General features: G+C 44.3%; 1 protein-coding gene across 1 annotated transcript in view; it reads right to left on the bottom strand.

Annotated features, from left to right (window-relative positions):
- SPNS2 (sphingolipid transporter 2) overlaps positions 1 to 16,002 on the bottom strand; it is a 192,992-nt gene extending 176,990 nt beyond the window's left edge. Inside the window, exon 1 of the transcript XR_006574340.1 lies at positions 15,972 to 16,002. The gene's annotated coding sequence lies outside the window, so the exon portion shown is untranslated. The remainder of the gene's footprint in view (positions 1 to 15,971) is intronic.
- Between the last annotated feature and the right edge of the window lie 3,176 nt (positions 16,003 to 19,178).

The raw sequence follows: 19,178 nt of genomic DNA, 5'->3' as shown, positions 1-19,178 counted from the left end.
CCTTTGCACGCTGGAGATAAAAATGGGAGAACTCAGCTTGGAGCTTTTGCAGCCCAGGTTAAAATACACCCCAACCCCCAATCACTGAAACTTAAACTGATCGTCTCCTATCCCCCAACCAATGCCTCCACGGACAAAAAACTTTTCAGGCATAGAAACAAAGCAAGATATTTTACAAATCAAACCACATGGAGCATGGTGCAGCGAGGGTGGCAAAGTGGCTCGGGCTGCGCTGAAGGGCAGAGGAAATGCTTTCTCACTGACCTCAGCTTGTTTTAACCCAAAAGATCGTAGCTCATGGCGAGCTCAACTGCAATGGATGCTGCCACCCTTTGGATAACAGGGTAAGAACATGTTGCAAAGTGTGCTCTCAAACAAAGATGACTCCACAGGAACCATAAGACTCTACAGGCTCCAGTATAAGTTAGAAAGGAGAAGACCCATCAGGCCATCCTGGGTCTGTTCTTCCATCACTTCAAAATTTTGAGCAAAGTCTTCCTCACAATCAGTGCACACATGCGCATGAGTGTGAGGGGGATGGCTGAGGCAGAAATAAAGCAAGAGACATGGCCTTGTGGTCTCAGCACATGACAGGGAACCACGAACTCCAGAGTTCTTAATGCTGACTCTTAGCACAGACTTCTGTGAAAATACAAGGTTCTCAAGCTCCTTGGTGGTGGTGGTGGGATGTTGTCAGGAAAGGTTCATGTTCACAGATGAATATGCAAATTAGATATGCTAGATTTTAATTAACATAAGATAAGCAGCAACAAAAAGAGAAAGGGAAGAAGTCCCAGTTGGAACATTTTGCATAATGCTGATGGATTTTGGAGAAGGATGCTACACACAACTTCAGAGCAGAGTTGCAATAAAAATAAACTTAAAAAAAATTCCCGCAATAAAGTCAACATTTTATGGTGGAAAACAACCAGGCCAGACTATTACATTAGCTCAATTTCTGTGTCCTTTAAACTGGACTATAGCCAATAGACTGAAATAAATGGGGGGTTAGGAGGAAAAGGCAAGACTGTTTTGTTTATTATTAGTGTTGACCCTGCCAGGAAGCCAATGTCTCGATCGTTCTACAGAAGAGACTCAAAACAGCCCCTGCCTCCCCAAGTCTTTGGTTCCATGGGCAAACCAAGGCCTTGGACATGCTGCTCTTAAAGCTGCTCCAAACCTATTGCTCTGAAAAAGAAACCACAACTTGCAAGGAACTGTGCATAACCCACAGGACTTTCACCACCACAAAGTAGCCTGCCCTTCAAGCCACATGAATGTGCTGTGGTTTTTCTGTCCACTAGAAATATTTTTGGTAGTCGGGTTTTCCTAGCTTTTTGGTGGATTGAACTCTCGGGGGGATGGGTGGTTCATTGAAATACACTGGGCTTCCCCACATCTGAGCACCATGGGAATTTCAGGCCCCAGCCACGTTAGCGCTGTGGAGAGCAGAAGCATGCCCCAAAGGCAATTGAATGATATAACCATCCTCTTGCAAAGCCAGCTCACCTCCTCACAGCATGAAATGTTCTCCTCCCACACAAGTTTAAAGGGAGTTGATTTACAGCCTTCTGGATCAGGACGCAAAGACCTGGATTGCCATACTTATTACTGAGAGGATGGGGAAACTAGTCTGTGAAGTCTTACAGACTGTAGGTCTCTGCAGAAACCTTGGGTGACTTCATGCCATAAATATACCCTGATCCAGCTATCCAGCTCACTAAACAGGTGTGGTCCTAGCACAAGTCTGGGAACCAGGACTCCAGATTGCTAAACAGAGCTCTGACACAGACTTCACTTCCGACCCTGGGCAAGTCACTGCACCTCCCTGCCTCAGTTTCCCATCTGCGAAGTGGGAAATAAAACAAAGGCCTGGTCTCTCAATGGAAAAGGTGCTTAATTTAAATGTGTATTTAAACTGGTACAAACTCTTATATGGACACACTTATTTTGGTTTAGCTTAAACTTACTCTCAATAGACTAACTGAAAAAAGCCACTCTGAAAGCAAGCCAAGAATGCCCTCAGTGGGGCTAGTGCCAGTTTATCATCAGTTAAATTCACACTTCAGGTTAAGCTGGTGCAACTCTCACGTAGGCAAGTCCCAATTTACCCAACAGAATTGTTGTGAGGATGAATTAATTAACATATCTGAAGCGCTTTGAAGTGCTATGCAAATACTGAACCCCTTTCAGTCCTGGCCATAGTTCAGTTGAACAATTAAATGCTGCCACCATCAAATTCCATCTGCTGGCACTTTTTGTCACTACTCTCGCATGGCAGGGAAGTGTTGCTGGTGGTGATAAGCTGCTGCAAGGGCAGGGTATGGCCCTATATATTTTTTTAAGGCGGCCAAAGATGATGATATCCTTAGTCAGGATCAGTTTGGGGGAGCACAGGGTGAGAGAAGAGGAGAGAAACACAATCAGGTCTATACCCTGCCATCCTAGTGTATCTTGATTTGCCTTCTTTTGTCCTTTATCATCATCATCTGTATTGCATGAGCACCCAGGAGCCCCAGTCACAGTCCAAAACCCCGGTGTGCTAGGTGCTGTACAAAACACAGAACAAAAAGACAAAAAACGTGCTGGCCTGGCCTTCATGACGCAGTTTACATGGGATGTGGGCTCCCCTGTTTCCACCCCAAGGGGCTCCTTGCTTTTCTTGTCCTCTCAATGCTGGGGATGGTCAGGCTTGTGTGATGAAGCGAGAAGCTCCAGGCACTGAAGAGGAGCAGAACTGCCTTTGAGCTGTATGGCTGGGACCCGTGGGGGAAGGCTGTCCCAATGGTGTATTGATGGCAAATGGAAACATGAGGAAAGTCCACAAATCTATTACATGATACTACAGTGGAGACTGGAGAAATTACTTCATTTCCCTCCCCAGAAATCTTGAGCCAAGTTCATCCCTGATATAACTCCATTGACTGCAGTGGAATTACATCACAGATGAACTTGGTACCATCTGTCCAGATGCCCAAACCGCTGTAAAAGGCAACCTACCTTACACTTTTCATAAAAAAGGAGAACAAAGAGTGACGGGTTGATTAAATGAACAACACACTGCACCACATTCCTCTGCAGAGCTGGCTGCATTTCAGCGCCAGGAGAAGCAATCCCAAGAGAGACCGAGTGTATTACGACCAATATCCATATACCAAATCAGTGATCTCTCTGAGTCCCCACCACCAACACCAAAGAATTCAGCCAAGTTGCAGCTGATTCAGCCGGCTGCTTAATTTTAGCGCACCTGGCTGAGCAGAAAGTTCCTGGTTCAAACCCCAGCAGAAGCAGCATGCAAGTCACAGGCAAGGGTGAGTCCTGCTGGAGGGGCTGGGAGGTGTCTAGTCCCCACACTTCTAACTGACAGATGCAGTTGGCACCAGGGGTGGGACTAGCTGCTCCAAAGAGTCCTGTAAGCAAAAGGGGGAAAATGTGAAGCAGAGAGGCTGGTAGCTGAGAGAAAGATTAACTGGCTGCTGAGAGCCAGCCAGACATCACTGCACTGCAAGATCTAACAGGAGGCTGCCAAATACAGCAGGCATCAGACACTGACACACCCAGGACGATATTAGGCTCTACACAAATCACTGTCAGTCAGGTCCTCACCTGAGGGGAAGATCATTACCCTCCAAACCTGCCATTCCTGCCGATTAGAGAAAATGCTCTGTCCAGCTCCTGTTCTGCCCAAGCCTGCTTCCAGAAGCAGCTTGTCTATATGGAGTCTGCTTGGAGGTGACTAGGAGCAGATGCTCCTGTGCTTTGGATTCAGTGGCACAGGAGCATGGTATAGCTGCAGTATTGTGGGTCTCACTGCACAGAGCACAAGCCATTCCCACGCAAAGTGTCTGCAAACACTTTCCAAGTTTGTTTTTAAGAAGAGAAAGGAGACACGGGAGCATTTGGCTTAGAGGTCTCTCTTTCTGCATCTGTGGAGGGAAAGTGCTTGTGGAACTACAAGATGCTCCCATCTATTTCTACAGCTCAACTGTTTGCTGCCCATGTTCGGAAACTACTGGAGTGAGCCAGAGGAGAGACATTTCCTTAATATCTCCTAGAAATTCAAACATTTAAAGCTATTTTATATGTTGGTAACCGAGAGTCTCATTTAAAGTATTTGGATACAAAGTGTCTTTAAAAATTAGGGAAACTGCAGAAGTGTCTTATTTTAAGAGTAAACATAACACAGTAACATCACTTGAGACGGGCCACAGATCAGACCAGTCTAGTATCCCTTGTGACAGATGCCAGCACCAGATGATTCAGAGGAAGATAAGAATCCCTGCAGTGGTCAGTTATGGAATAACAGACCCAAATGGGAAGTTTCTTCCTAAATCCTGTCAAACAGTGGTTGACTGATGCCCTGAAGCAGGAAGATTTACAACCTTCAAGAGAGACATTTTTACCATATGAACTACTTGGTAATAATATAAGTGCTGACTCCTTTAAATCTCCTGCAACTACTGTTTTGAGATCTCCGTCTCAGTACAAGTTTCTTTTAAGGTATTCAAGCTCATTCATTCGAAGAAAATTACTTTTCTTGCTCCTGTCTTATTTCTTGGTCTAGATTTTAAGTCACTGACCTGAGACTCAGAAGATCTGGTTCTATTCCCACCTCTGTAACAGATGCACTACTACACCTTGGACAACTCCCGTCACGATTGTGCCTCAGTTTACCCAAGTACAGAAAGGAGAACAATGCTTTCCCCATTTCTCACTGATGTTAAGAGACTTAATTCAGCAATGCTGGCAAAGCCCTTTGCAAGCCTCTGATGGCAAGTGCTGTAGAAGTATTATTTACTACTGTACTTTCCTAGCTGCCTTCCTACATAGTCCTCGGAACAGATGGAGTATGAGCAGCACAAATACCAAAGCTTGGGTTGCAATCATTCACACATGCCTAAAACTCCATTAAGTAGCAGCCGCTTCACTTAGGAAGGAAAAAATCTGCTGACTGCGATCAAGGTGCTGCAAAAGAAAAAAAAAAAAGAACAAAAGGAATCTCCTTAGTAAAGTTACCTGGCAGCTGCTATGCAAAAACATTGCTTTAGACAGAGTTTACATGGATGGAACCCTGCTGCTTGCAGTTGTAAAGCACCAGACTAGGATGTTGCAGCCGATGTGGGGTGATGCAGGAAATAAGTGAATGATTTTCCTCCCTATGCCAGAGGTTGCAATCTTATCATCCCTGAAGCAGACAAAAAAGGTCTTGAATAGCTGGGGTAGAAGATCTGTCACCCTTGTGAGAATAAGCTAACAGTTTCTACACACACTTTGCAGAGGAATTGCGATCTAGCAAACAGAACCTAAAAGTGGGATCAGGCTGTCTAATGCTACACTACACAATTTGGCCCCATCAAACCCATCCTATAATACTTTCCCACTTTTAACCTCAAAGTGCTTCATAACGGTGGGTGAGTTTACCCATTCTGCAGCCGAGGCACAGAAACCGAAGGCACAGAGCAGGAATGCAACTTGTTCAAGGTCACCCAGCAAGTCAATGGCATATTCAGGACTTTATGCAGGAAAGCTGCACCCAGGTAGCCAACCCACTGTATTTATACTGGTATCATTTTCCAAGTGGACACTCATTCTGCAACAAGAGTGGCTTTTTTGGGGCTTTGTTTAAACTGCTTCCAAAGCAACCACAACCTAAACTGGAAAAAAGCACTCTTTACACCAGACCAGATATGCAGCCTACCCAGTCTATACTCTCCTTCTGCTCCCTGCAGACAATCCTACACCTTTGTACTCCCACAGAGATGGCCGGTCACACAGGCACCTTCTGAGCTCCTCCTCCACACTTCATAACATTGCAGGTATAAATATGCCGGTTAATACACCCAGACACAGGGACAAGTCAGCAAAGTCAGCTTGGCCTTGGACCAGCATCATCTTCAGCAGATGCTCATTAGACAAGTAACCGAGCCCATCCAAGCCAGAATGCACCCTCAAGCTCTTACACAGAGGATCATGAGTTGGGGCCCACCTTTGGAGAACAAACCACCCATTCCATTTACACACATGCATCAGTTGAGGTCCTCGCCACGGTGTATGCAACAATCCATTCATTCCCAGGGAGAGGTGGAACAAGGCATTGGAGCAGCCTTGCATTCCTACACAAACACAGTGCCAATGACCCACTGACCCATATGGCAGCTCATTTCATGAGGTGTATGGTGCCCTCTACTGGTGACTAGCTAGGTGTCACATCAGGAATCGCTAAGGCCACTGTTTAATTTGTTTCCAGAACTGTCCTTTCACGCGTAGGGAACCTAATAGGAGCTAACATACATTATACACAGACCAACTTATCTACACTTAATCATTCATTGTGCTATAAATATCAGTAGGGGTGAACCTGATGGAGTGGGGTCAGGTGAATCCATCATTTGGGAATTGGCAGAACTAGTTCACGTTAGCCAACATCTGTCCTGTAATTTAACCCTTTTAGTTAAAGCAGATTAGTTTAAAAATAGTTGTAGGCAAAAGGAAGCCTGTGATGTCTATAAGAGTAAATTAGCTCTTTGCATTAGAGTATCTCCAGCTCAGAACAGGGCCCTATTCTCAGCACTGTACCAACACATAAGTGAGATGTCCCTGCCACAGAAATCTCAATCTGAACAGACAATGTGCAGGAGAAAGGAATCACTGTCTCCATTTTACTGATAGGGATCTGACACACGCAGAGATTAAGGGGCTTGCTACAGGTCACATGTAGCAGAGCCAGGAACGGAACAGAGATCTCAATCCCCAGTCAAGTGCTTTATCCATAATACCTTCAAAGATAACTTGAAACACATGGGCGTTGAAAGATTCTCTCCCCCCAAAATATTAGAATCTCCTCCTCACTTTTTTCAGTCTCTAAACAGTTGTGTTTAACTCTGGCCTCTTTATTCATTCCTTTCCTGGCCTCTAGGAAGAGAGTTCAGGTTTAACTCAGGATTAGCTAATTCGTGTTAGCTGAGCCTGAGCTAAATGTGACCTTTTTCCCAGGCAAGACAAAACCTGAAGCATAAAACGAACCCCAGCAACGCATAAGTTGGAATTCTGAACCCACGGTGTTAGAGCTGGTTTGAAGCAGGCCAGACTGGCTTGCTAACGCATCCAACAGACTGAATGCACAGAACAGTCGTGAGCCCACCCCTGCAGTGAGTTCAGAAATCTTTCAGAGCTAAACATAAGACTCATTTCTTCCACTTAGTTTCCCCCTCAAATAAGTTCTAAACACACACACACTCCTGACTCACGCCAGTCTATAACAGCCAAGCTAATCAAGCTGTTCCTCCTACAAGTTAGGAAGAAAAAGATACAAATAATATTTCCAAGTATCTGGGAGGCACCCCAATACTGTGACCCTAGGTACCTAGATAGATCAAACAGATTAAAAGGGGGAAAGCAGGGCTCAGGGGAGAATTCAATACCCTATAATCTCTTCTCAGTCACCTTTGGGGTAATTTGTCCTAGGAGGAGGATACTGCTTCCAGTTCAGTAGCATTCCTCCAGTCCTGCATCCGCTGTCACTGACTAAGGGTTAGACTGTCACTGGGGAAACAGTCTCCTATTTCAAGGCTTCTCCCATCTCTTCATGTGGCCTAATGAAAAATTCAACTAGAGAGAATGCTCATTCCTTCTGGAAAAACATACATAGTCCTTTTGTGGCTCTTGGCCTTTGACCTGCACATCTGCATTCTCATAATTAAATAATTACAGATGAGGCAGACCCACTCATGGTTTTGAATGGCAAAACATCAGTTCAGTACTACCACTCAATTACCCTATTCTCAGGCAGGTTTGGATAGAGCATTCTGGTTTGGGTCTTGCGCCAGCAGGAACTACAGAAACACACATGCAACAGAGTCATTCTAGGAGGGAACTACTCTGCACTTCTACAATACTTTCCCATCCAGAGATCTCAAACCACTAGTGAACTAAGATCAATATATTTTTATGCACCTCACCAAATTGTTATTGTATGGAAAGGTGCACATAGGTTACAGAAACACTGTTAATCATATATATCATTTTAAGGGGTCTGATTCCTAGGTTCCTAATACCTTAGATTAGCAAACACTGGCTTTTATATCCTATTCCCCGCCCCCCCATCCTTCATCGATACATTCACTTAATTTGCCCTCTCGTCAGGCAGGGACTCTGTCAGATATCTGTAAGTGACTTAGCACATTTCTAGCACTGCATGCTAACTAACACTGAACATTTTGTACATTTAATCTACATGTCACTCACCTTGGACAATTAACCATTGCAGCCCTGGGCTACTGCTGAGAACCTGACCGTTTGAACTGCAAGCAGCTGGGGAATGATAAAGATGAGCCTTTTCCTATGGAAATATTCCTATTGCTCTTAGGCGGACATAGCACAGCTTTGGAGGCCCTGGGGCTCACTGGTGAGACCAAAGGATTGGGAGTCACGGTTCTACACCCCAGTCTGACACTTATTTGCTGTGTGGCTTTGGGCAGCTTGCACCATTTCACATCAAATCCCCTCTGTCGCTTAGTTTTAGTGCACAGAAAAGAGAGAATATTTATCCTCGCAATCTAAGGATGTCAAAGCACTTTATAACGAGTGCTGTGTACAGTGCTAAGTACTATGCTTCTCCTTGGAGTGCTTTCCATTCCCCTACTGCAGCCATTTAGATGGACGAGCGTGTTTTCTTTCATTTGAGCTGCCCCATCTATCTGAACGTGCAGTCACCATTACACATGCTCCCTCTGAGCCACACTCTCTCTTCTGTTTATGCGCCCGTCTGAGACGCACTGTGGTGCTCTCTGAAGATAAGGCACAGCACACTGCACTGTATTTAATTAAGCCTGATGATGTAGAATAGCAGTAGTATTACAGTAGCATTACAGAGCCTCCAGCTGAGATCAGGGCCCTCTTGTGCCAGGGGCTGTGCACATACACATTGTAAGCTTTGGGGGGCAGGGGCTGTCTCCTGGGCAAACGCAGGCACAGAGAAGGGAAGTGGCTTCCCCAGGGTCAGTGTCAGAGCCAGGAAGAGAACCCAGGTCTCCCAAGTCCCAGTCCTGTGCGCTAGTCACAAGGTCACACTGTGCTGTTACAATAGTTTTGTTACAGCTTGCTAAGAGCCAGATGGACCACCACCCCTTGGGTAAGCAGGTGTCTCCCTGTATGCTATATCAGAAGCTCAAGTCAGACTTTGGAACTGAGGAAGAAACCTGCCAATTCACCCTGCCATGTCAGTACAGGATGAATATAGCATAGCAGGCATGAAACGTTAACAGTTGCATAAGCGACATTTTGGCTCCATTTATTTTGGGAAACACCTGCCCAACAGACTGGGTAATTTATCCGCTATCCTTGGCGGGGGAAGCAATTTCCACTTCCACTGACAAAACTTGATGAGTTAATTACTGAAGGTAACTAATGTGCATTAGCTGTAAAAATAATTGTACCTAAATAATGGAAGTTATTGGATGCCAATGTATATCAGGGATCTAAACTTCACCATAATTATTGTTCAGGGATTAAGCAGGATGTACTGCTTTCCCCCAGACTTGTTTCTTTTCTTCCCCTTCTTGTGGTGCCAGCTGTGATTGGTTATCACCTTCTCAGCTCTCTTAAGTGGCCCTTGCAAAAATCTGATTGGATTCGTGGACCCGAAGCCCCATCCCCTACTTCCACCACATATACACAGGGTGAAAAGTGAGAGGTGTCCTTCCCCTGGAGTGAAGTGCTGTTAGTCCTGCTGAGCTAGCGAGTTCCTGGAATGGATGCTGAGTGTTTTGCAAGGTAGGAAAAATCCTAACCACACAGTCCCAACGCCAACCCAGATCAGTGGAACTTTCTCTTCACTATACAAGTATTCAAAGATCAGCTGAGCTTTGGTGGGTCAGATTGGAAACTCTTATGGATGTGTAGATGCTTACTTCAGTTTTCACTGCTCAGCTACTACATTGACTGCATGACCAGTAACATCTGCCTCCCACTTCCTGAGTTGGCTGATTAGGAACATCAGCCAATGGCATTTGCTGTTGCTAGTGACCTATTTTGAATTAGCAGCAGATTGTGAGATGGGAAAATAGGAGCAGTTTTCCGAAGCTGCCTTCCTGTAGCTATTTGAACATCTGAGGAAGACCAAAGCCTGAGCAATAGTTAAGTCAAGCACATTCTGAAGGAGCAGAGTCCTCACTCTACTTTCAACAAGCCCACAAATGCCACCTTAGTGTCCAAAACCGATCAGCTTTTCCTTTAATCTGAAAAAAAGATCTTAGCCTGAGGTTTCCACCTTGCAAGATCTCCTGTGTCCTGCCCTGGAGACTCTCCACCTGTCTTCTGAGTTGGAGCCAATGAAGCCCAACTGATCAGTCTCTCAGGAGGAGTCAATAAAACATCCCTGCATTTTCACACAGGGTCCCAGGACCCAACACATCACCAACATGACCAAATAATTCTTCAGATTTTGCACCATCTGGTTGCCTTTATAAAGTATTTTTAGTTCAACTAATACTAATAGTTGCTAGTTAGCATTAGAGCAAACTACAAAGAAAACAAAACAAAACAAACAAAAATACCCCACAACACTTCCCCCATCCCAGAGAGGCTTAGAGGAACATGAAAGCACTAAATGTACACTCCTCTCAGTTCACATTAAAACCACCATGGCACCATGTCCAATATTAAGTTTCATGCACCAAACAGGGCAGCAACTGACACCATCAGTTCTCACCAAGGAGAATTCTTTAATGCTTTATTCTATTGATTCTAGGCAGAATTATTTCACATTCACATTGCGGTAGTGCCTAGTGTTGTCCCCCTTAGAGACACATTGTGTTGAGTGAATACTATCCACTACAGCACTCACCAGCATTCATTTTAATTCACAAGTGTTCATTTTTACCATGTTTGTATCCTTTCATTTCCATCAACAGGTTTTTGTCTGCACGTGCCCTGGGGGAATGACTGTTCTTCATACAAACCCTGGGGTTAATATACAGACAAGGGTATTTGTCCACCACCAACAGAATTTGCTATTTTTAAAGTGTTTCAACCATGCAATCAGGGAGCAGGAACACTTCAGTGTGACTTAGGTCAGTTCTCAAATTCTTCCATGCCAGAATTCACCCAAGATCAACATCCCATCTAGCCAGGACCTAGATGGGATGCCTTCTTACCACCTCCATTTACCCACACAGGAAGGACTGGATGCTTGTGACTCTCTGACACTTGTTTGCATCCCACTTTAGATGATAAATCACATGCCGTAAAGAGCCAGAAGTAACCAGTCCAGACACCCCATGCAATTACATTTATTCACATATACTCGTCAGCATTTGCCAGTAATCAATCAATTTGCAGAAATGAGGATCAGCACATGAACAGAAAGAGCATTACATTTGTCAGGTATCTTTATCTGCAGCCAATAATTCAAACTCTCTAGTTCTGGCATCATAGTATGTTCCATGAGACAAGGTGAAATTACTTTCCACTACAGAATACACTATATGATCCCAGAATAAAAGGTAGAGAATGAAGATTCACTTGTGGGAGGCTGACAGCATGTGCCACTCAGTTTGCTTTAAAGTGCACATCAGTCAACACTGAAGATTGCCCAAGTGCCATGCAGGATTTGGCAGGTACAATTTTACACCATGCACATAAAATCATCCAAGCTACAGGTGACTGGTTTCAGAGTCAGGAAAAATAAGAAGCATTCCAGCTTCTCTACAGAAATCCTTCTATTGGATTGCCATCAGTTTTAAAGGGCCACTCTCCTTTGTAATCGGCCTGTATTCCAGTTGTTTCCCACACAAAATTACCGCTCTGCCCACCCTTTACTTTGTATAAATTCCATTGCTCCAGCAGTACTGCTGCGTCCCAGAAAGCTCTCACCATCGTCAAGATGCAAAGACCCGTTCACACTCTGTGACCTTTAACCCAGGACTGCAGCCAAAAGCAGCAGTGGAAACCTGTCTACATCCTCCCAGACATTTCCGAATGCCTGCTCATGCTAGGAATCTTCCGGTACTAAATTAAATGGGGTGGGAAGAGGCAACTTACACTATTGTATCACAGCAAACAGACAATGTAGAACACTGTCAAAGTGCGGCCATTATCTCTCTCCCCCTGACCCCTCAGAAGCCTTGATGCTGATGAATGTTCCTGTTTCTTGTGAGATATTCCCAACTCACTCACTCACTCACTGCCTTTTTGATTACGATGTCAGAGTTGTTCTGAGGCTGTTGATGGCGTTGTGTTCAGCACGGCTGAGGTAATGGGGCAAGTGATGCTGCTTTTCCACAATTTCAGTCCGTGCACGTCGACGGAAGCAATCTATGTAGAAGTCCAGTCTGCTGTTTCAACCTTCAGGAGGAGTCCATGCAGAATCCTTCTTATGGTAGTGTTTGTAGGAAGGAATCTGTGGGTTAGTATGTTGTTCAGAGGTGTGTTGGAAATATTCTTTGAGTTGGAGATGGCAAAAGTAGGATTCTAGTTCACCGCAGAACTGTATCGTGTTCGTGGGCCTGGGGGGACAAAAGGAGAGGCCCTGAGGTAGGACAGATTCTTCTGCCAGACTAAGAGGATAGCTGGAAAGATTAACAATATTGTTGGGTGGGTTAAGGGAGCTACTGTTGTGGCTCCTTGTGACATGTAGCAGTTTAGACAGTTTAGTGTCCTTTTTCTTTTGTAGAGAAGCAAAGTTTGTGTTGTAAATGGCTTGTCTACTTTTTGTAAAGTTTTTCCATGAGGAAGTTTGTGTGGGAAGGTTGGTTTTTCATGAGAGTATCCAGTTTTGAGAGCTCAGTCTTAATCTTTCCCTGTTTTCCGTATAGTATGTTGATCAAGTGGTTTCGCAGTTTCTTTGAGAATGTGTGGCACAATCTCTCAGCATAGTCTGTGTGATATGTAGATTGTAATGGATGTTTTACCTTTAGTCCTTTTGGTATGATTTCCATCTGTTTGCATTTGGAAAGGAAGATGATGTCTGTCTCTATCTGTACGAGTTTTTTCGTGAAGTTGATGGATTTCCACTCCGTACGGCTAAATGCAGTGCCTTGCATAATGACAGGTTTCAGAGTAGCAGCCGTGTTAGTCTGTATCGGCAAAAAGATTAGCTAGCTTGTGTGTCACTTATGCACCACTTCTATCTACCAGACAGGTACTGCTCAGCATCAAAATGCTCTGTGTCAAAAGCCACGCGTGCAAGAGGCCTGAATTAAGAATGCTACTGCAGCTTCTTCCTCTGTCTCCAGGCTCTTGTGGGACTATTGCTCAGCTATATTTTGACTTGGTTGCTTTCGGGTTTAATGCTAATAAGGGCGAATTTAATTGCATTCTTGTTATTCTCTCAAAACTCATAGGGGATGCGCATAACTTATTGGCAGTGAATAGTCTTTCTAGTGTAGTAACTGGCTCTTTCCATATAGGAAAAATCAAGAGGGAAAGAAGAGAGATGCTGCTTGGTATTGACAATGTACTCTCCACGGAGGAGTTCACATTACGCCAACAGGCATTGTACTAGATAAAGTCCTTGACAGTATTAATTTACATGCAAGCCTGCCAAGGACTAGATTTGGGAGGTCCTCCAGTGAATGAAGAGATTCCCCATGGTCACTGCAAACTGGTATGTGCTGATTATTTCTCTTCCCAGTTTCATCAAAGCAGGGAACGGATTTGCTTAGGTTTGCTGCCAACTCCCATTCATTTACTATTCCACCATCTGCTTCTGGTAATTTTTTCCTGTGCCACACACTTGAGATTTTTATTACAAGATGTTTATTGCACCAATCTAAGGGTTCCCCCCAATTCTAGGGAGCACTGGTAGGGGCAAAAGTCTCTACAAGAGTTGCCTTCCTTGGCCTAGCACCTCCTTGCTAATAAAAATTGCAGCAATACATCATAATGCATTCATGACTGATGTTTGTGAGTGTATCATCGAATCATACAACTGGAAGGGACCTCAAGAGGTCTTCTAGTCCAAGTCCCCAGCACAGTGATACTTCATCAAGCTTCCAGATCATGAAGCACTGTATATAACACCGATATTGATTTAGTTCTCAGTTTTAAAAACAAAACAGCCATCGGTCAGATCCCTGCCAACAGAGAACAACATTTACAGTGGGGAATGCAATACTGGCACCATCATCAATAGAGAGGAGACCCAAACCAGTATGTTTTATTTCTACAGTGCTCTTGACCATAGCACCTGCAAGACAGGTTTCCAGTATCTCCATGGAATGTTCTTCTCCTGGGTAATTTATACACATGCGTGCGCACAAGTGCAATGGTGCCACAACCTGTGGGTGCCAGGGGTGAGCTCCTCTGCTGGCTCAGACAGACTGGCGGAGAAGAAACATTAAAGGGGCTATAGGGAAAGAACTACAGTTACACTGATCCATTGGCCAGGAACCTCTGTATAGCGGTCAGAAGGGGTTCACAGTTCAAGCCAGAGGGTGGAATGACAGCAGCAATGGGGCTGCATGGCAGGATATGCGGATTCCATCACCCATCCACCTCCACTGAGTTCCTTGCAATTCATTTCTATCTACCGACACAGGCTTTCAGTGCAGCATGAACTGCCCCACACACTGCAGCAGGCCAACTCTTGAAAGGGACGCAGCAGAGCTCAGGGTTTAAATCTAAACCACTCTCTCTCTCTCTCTCTTCTTTTTTTTTTTGTTTAATTAAAAGCTTTCCCACCATTTGTGACCCCATTGCCAAAAAGCTAATTATGCAGAATTAGCCCACTGAGCCTCTACTCATCCGCTGGCAGGCTGAACACTGCACTGCTCCCAGATGGTCAGATATAGAGGGGATACGCTCAGTGAGTGTTTAAGATCCATGTGGGTTTGGCTGGAACTCCAGCCAGATGGTAGGGTACACTGCAGTGTAGAGAAGATGGAAAAACACTCCAGTAAATGCAACCCTGTCCCCTTACAGAACCAGCATGCTATGACGACTAGGGCACTAGATGCTATGGTAAAACACACATAATACTAAGCTAGCCCATGTCTCTGGGGAAATGCCGCTACACAAGGCATCTTGATGGTGGCTTCCCTTCACTGGAAATAGACAGGCAAGCCCTGGTGCCACTGAAGGGAAACAAATTTTGCAATTGATTTCAAAAGCAGGGTTTTGGCACAGTCTGCAAAAGAGCCAAATCATGTAGCAAATATCTTGCCGAGACTGAGTCACATCAGTACACAAATACACAATACACATAATAAAGAGGCCAGGTATAGCCCTTCCGCAGCTCCACTAAGAGTCATTTAAAAAAAAACCCCGAAGATTGGCAAAAATTGAGTTTTTTGCTCATATAATGGATTATCACCGTTACAGTTTCAAACAGCTCCTAGCAAAGCACCGAAGAAACTGGAACACACGTAGTTATGCAAGACTGTTATTAATGTGAATATTAAAAATTTATTATTGACCCAATTAGATTGAGGCTTTTGTTCTAAACAGCAATCACATGAGCAACTAATTGCTGTTCATGGTCTCCAAAGGGTTAACAATGGTGTGAACTATGGGTAGAAAGACCTGGCATGCAGAATGCATCCTACTTTTCCTTGGCTGGGATAGAAGGATCTGCACTGGAAGGAAGCATGTCATGTCCATTCCGGCCTGAGCTTGTCACACAGATACAGTCCAGTGACCCAGTTCACAAGAAATGTCTAGGCCATAAAAACTATGGACGTTATTGACTGAGCTCTGCTTAAAATGAAAAACTCGCTACCAAACCCGAATGCAAGCTGCCCAGTATGGGGGTGTGCGAAGCCCAAAACTGGAGCTGCATTTGCAAGCCTTTCCAGGTTATGAAGAGGACATTGGGGTTAATTCTCTGACTTTTATGGAGGAACAATGGTGCCAGAGGATTTTAGCCACCCATGCGCTGTTTGAAGCCTCACAGCCTCCTGCAGCAGCATAGCACTGCTTAACACCATGGTAGGGCACTGATGCAATACTGAATCCAAGGAGAAAATGCCACCTACATTGCTCCTGTAGCATCCAAGCATTCTTTGGTCTTCCATCTAAGTACAGCATTAACCTGGCCAAAGCACACTTAGCAGGTCGGGAGTTCTTACAAGGCTGCAGGAGGAGAAGCCACGCTGCCCTCCCAAATGATGGTAAAGGAGGTGCAATTACAGGCTTCCACAAAAGAAGCCACAAAGGCGAAGAAAAGTAGCTACAGGAAACAATTAATATAGGGCTCTGCAAAGTCTATGTGAAACTCTTTAGTTACTTGTCTGTCTTACTGAGCACGTCTTTGCTTTATTTCTTCTTTGGCTAACCAACACAATCTTAGCGAAAAGGGAGGATGACACAGCATCCTTCCACCCTGCCTCAGAGACGGGGAAAAAGGTCAAGGAGGAGAGAGAACATGGCAAATTCAGAATCAAGGTCCTGTGCCAAGTACAGAGGGTCTCTAAGCATGGCTCCACAGAAGCTGCAATGGATCTCTGCATGCCTCTCAATTTGGACTTGTTTAGAAGGCAGCAGGTGGAATGAATTAATATTAGAGAAGGAAGCAATGGAAGATCTAGTCTGCCCTGAGGCTAGGGCAGTAACTATATCTTTCTGGTGGACAAGTAGTGGGGAAGTTCACAAGCTCTGCGGCTCAAGGGAGCAATGCAAAGATTTACAGAATACATGTTTTGGAATCTCACCAGGGCTTTGCTAAAATATTTATGTACCCAAATAAAATACTGAGTGATAAAAATACATCTCCTTTCATGTGCTCAATTGCTGTCACAATTCATTCTGAGCAGCCAGAACTCCACACTGGTCTATACAGTTTAGCAAATCCATAATTCTCCATGTTTCTGAAATTTAGTCATCAGCACATTTGCTCCTGCACCATCTCCACCCAACAGAGCTTTGCAGACAGATATTGATCAAGTTAGGTATTTCCCCCATGCCCCTGTAATTAAACTCACAGGACTGTCTCTGAACTGATGTTCCTTTGCAGTTCTTTGACCCACTTTTATGCTGTCTGTTAAGAGTCAATTGTGCAGGGATCCTAGTTTAAAAATATCTCAAACTCTGGCTCTTATGCTCTGGTACTTGCAAAAGCACATCACACTAACTGTGTATTTGCATTTTTTAAGCTTTTCACAGGTGAAGGTCTGTGCATTAAGGAGCAGCAGGTGCAAATGCCAAAGTGCCGCATTTACTTTAATACTAGGGGCTTTATGCCATTTCAGCCCCCACATGACAATGGTTAATTTGATTCCTGCTCCCACAGAACTCCTAACTCAGAGCTTTGACAGGCACCTGCACAAACAGCTCCTGCTGCTTGTGAAATCCACAGCCACTGACATTTCATTTGTGTCTCCTTGGCATTCAGGCTGGGTGAAGGGCCCCTCAGTGACCCTCCTCAAGTGTTGCCTGTAGCAGGACTAGAAGAGGTGGGAGATGGTTCATGTACACGTTCCACTGTAGGGGAACATCAAAGGAAGGGACACTCCCCTACCTCATACAATACATTTGGGGTCTCTTTTGTTCTCTGCTGCCTGGAATTTGATTTTCCATTTGCATTCTTTCAAATAATGCTACTGTAATACAAATATGCACAGGCCATCTACACATTTCATAGCGCACAGCACTGAAGAAAATTGAGCAGCTATTCCTATGAAAGTACCTACCTTTACTCTTTGAAAACAATCCATCTTGATACTCTCAGACACATAATATCATTAAGTGTATTGTTATATACATTCATTCTGACAGTAAAATGATAGATGGCATTCCAAATCTGACTGCATCAACTGCCAGTAGGTTTCTGCATTTCTTTTAGGCCAGTGTTTTAAAAGACAGATGAAGTTATACGTCCAGAGAAGTAACTTCTTGAGTAACAGGTTTCACTGAACTCACACTGCAGCCAATCAGGATGCATTCATTGGCATATGCAGTCTGACTGGTTAATACTGCTCCAGATATTAGCATTATTAATGCTTTTAGTATAGGCAGACTAACTCAAGATCACCATATCGAATTCTTTCCTGCCAATTAGAAGCCATGATTTGCTTCATGTCCCTAGCAGTGCTTTGCATTCAGATAGCACCTTTCATCCCAAAGTCTCAAAGTGTTGTACAGTTAATTAAGCCTCAATTTACCCCTCTGATAAAGGCAAGTATACTCCTATTTTGCAGACTGAGAAACCAGAGCACAGAGAAATTAAAGGGCTTTCCCAAAGTCTCTGAGCATATCAGGTACAGAATTCAGGAGATACTCTGGTTCAGCCCCAAGTTACTGGGCTCAACAATGTTCACTCTCACAGAGGTGAAGAATAAATCCCTCCCACACAGGAATGGCTGAGTGAAGCTCTACAACATGAGCTCCACAGGAGGTGAGACTAGATGATTATGATCCCTTCTCACTTTACAATCTATAAGCCCCAACTCTATTCAGATATTACTGTCTCCAAGTTCATTAGACAAAATATCAGAGACAGGGCTGAACATGCTTACTCCCACCAGGTAAAATGAAAATGGAAAACCTTCCTCTACCAATCATTTAAGACAGGCATAGCAACTCTTACCACTCCACTACATGACATAGTCTGCAGCCAAGAGACAGGTGCTTTCTTCACAGACCTCCACTTCCGCTAATTCCAGGTCCCCAGCAGCAGCAAGCTTATTCTCCATTGCCCTCACTGAATGCCACTGCATTCACAATCTCCAACACATACTCAAACCTCCTTAACAGTCAAAATCCATCTCAGAAAACAAACCTATTTTCCTAGCTTTGGCTAGCTCCTCAGACCTCAGGGTGGACTAGCCCCAGGTTAATCACCTGCAGCCAAGTTGTTTCATGTGTAATCACTTTTGCCTAGTAAGGCCATCCATGCTAGGCAGTGCAGGCAGGGAGAGGTTTAACCCATTCCATTCCACATCTACACAGTTACCTGGAAAATTCTTAGGCAAAAAAAGAGTTATGTTGGAGTTAAGGAAAGGCATTTTTATTTTTGAAGAAGCAGTGTAATCAGCAGCAGTGGATTGCTAATAACACTTTGCTTTTATACAGCACCTTTCATCCAAACAGCCAGAGCACTTTGAAACCCTTAAGAGTTAAGCTTCAAAACAGCCTTCACTATTCCATGAACAAGCTGTTGCAGATGTGTATCACTACCTCTGTACTTACAATCAGAGCTGTTGATCTGCATTGCCAGCAGCTAATGGACATATTCCATTAGCTAT

Source organism: Mauremys mutica, chromosome 19, assembly GCF_020497125.1.
Source record: "Mauremys mutica isolate MM-2020 ecotype Southern chromosome 19, ASM2049712v1, whole genome shotgun sequence".
Lineage (NCBI taxonomy): Eukaryota > Metazoa > Chordata > Testudines > Geoemydidae > Mauremys > Mauremys mutica.
This window is presented reverse-complemented; position numbering and strand designations above follow the sequence as displayed.